Consider the following 1,731-nt stretch of genomic DNA (forward strand, 5'->3'; position numbering starts at 1 on the left):
GCTACAACCTTGGTGTAGTGGGAACAACACTAACCAACTGAGATACCCAACCAGAGATTCCTGAGTGATTTACTTCGTATTTGTTGAGATCTACACATTACTAGTTCAAATCTTTTCCATGATATTCCAATGTTTTGCACATGAAGTATTTCACATCCAGTGGGACAATTTTGTTCCCCAGAACACATTTGGCAATGTCTAGAGACCTTGCTGGTTGTCACAACTTGAGGGTGGAGGCTGCTATGGACATCTAGTGTGCAGGTGTGAGGGACACAGCTCCACAACAAAGAATCATTCAGCACAAATGTCAACAGTGCTGAGGTTGGGAACTGAAATTTACCAAAGAAACTGTTGTTGCACAATTTCTGCATGTGGCTAAGATTGCTTGTCACTTAAATTACAATAATGAGTACTTGAGCAGTCTGTGGCAATGACATTGGGATTTCACCACTTCTGAATGTGTAATTATATTGCCTCCTCAAACAAATGCAACTTTGTGCATATGATCTCCTCTAAGTCTCTCAAATTTGCTAAGATTTGCATCCTCTAAAAGACTTTATATATGCATACACATACACATATACTAGTACACATACATATATTTACACATACATTCTAAAGACAGATAGTAGATAGAACAACTGACAAATAGAAAAACTACTTACTTCAAGCAGTGAGCACTCAGGTAGAATGGCAAACATTTAATCCAACGAATTATTTTTTTTACTTTCTTTAGGACACCTGTATCTTGTCATAAAGCCAGAATTCCTATGTTTTTATCAATCAACTAGAGACCCAGTCCACAAAATTCATGCATGGGGTGGGGGTGGGGTGTCCCCTAAACCCAGCCTCACACTCTCCAATCCAGGAAATTCCTCTTGATCACCACTAACTGCCTCTGCCTGCCAGCCTGATCGCCCCGGGCAGTCTGCTTGTTCAGTCATTTGGTGGTCCCTTGCTAGCCCCCCTGCCAGCCTGGTCGCCCCACGCAGCCTGCTGCTCAGTCATTTGGTTATCCCTAACTCACTCCCCTGCTGCCCCGCTGGCCTGGTTGCCACTAACTGCTCCCCTGATGACCTGGTTGCCCCTTACTGCCCCCCCCCCACCGGCCTGGTCACCTGTTACTGCCCCTGTTGCCAGCCTGGTCACCCCCAACTGCCCCCCTCCCCCGCCGGCCTGGTCGCCCCACGCAGCCTGCTGCTCAGTCATTTGGTTGTCCCTAACTAACTCCCCTGCCAGCATGGTCGCCCCACTTAGCCTGCTATTCAGTCATTTGGTCATCCCTCACTAACCCTCCTGCGGGCCTGGTTGCCCCACTCAGCCTGCTGTTCAGTCATTTGGTCGTCCCCCACTAACCCCTCTGCCAGCCTTGTCACCCCATGCAGCCTGCCAGCCTGCTGTTCAGTCATTACTATTACTGTGACAGTGTCCCCAACAATTTGCATAGTCCTCTATAATTAGTATCCTATTTAATAATTACAGAATATGCAAATTGACCATCACAAAGATGGCAGCGCCCATAGCCACAAGATCATAGCGCCTAGTCCCCTCAGCCCCACTGGAGTCCTCCAGTCCTTTCAGTCCTTCCAGGGGTGGCAGGCCTGTGGTGCGGCCAGACCCATCCTCAGCCTCCCAGCCCCCCAGGGCCAGCCGGAGAAGCAGGCAAGCCTCGGATGGCAGCTGCCCAGCCACCCAGGGCCGGCCCGAGGCACAGGCAAGCCTCGGATGGCA

The sequence above is a fragment of the Myotis davidii genome, unplaced genomic scaffold (assembly GCF_000327345.1).
Source record: "Myotis davidii unplaced genomic scaffold, ASM32734v1 scaffold654, whole genome shotgun sequence".
NCBI lineage: Eukaryota > Metazoa > Chordata > Mammalia > Chiroptera > Vespertilionidae > Myotis > Myotis davidii.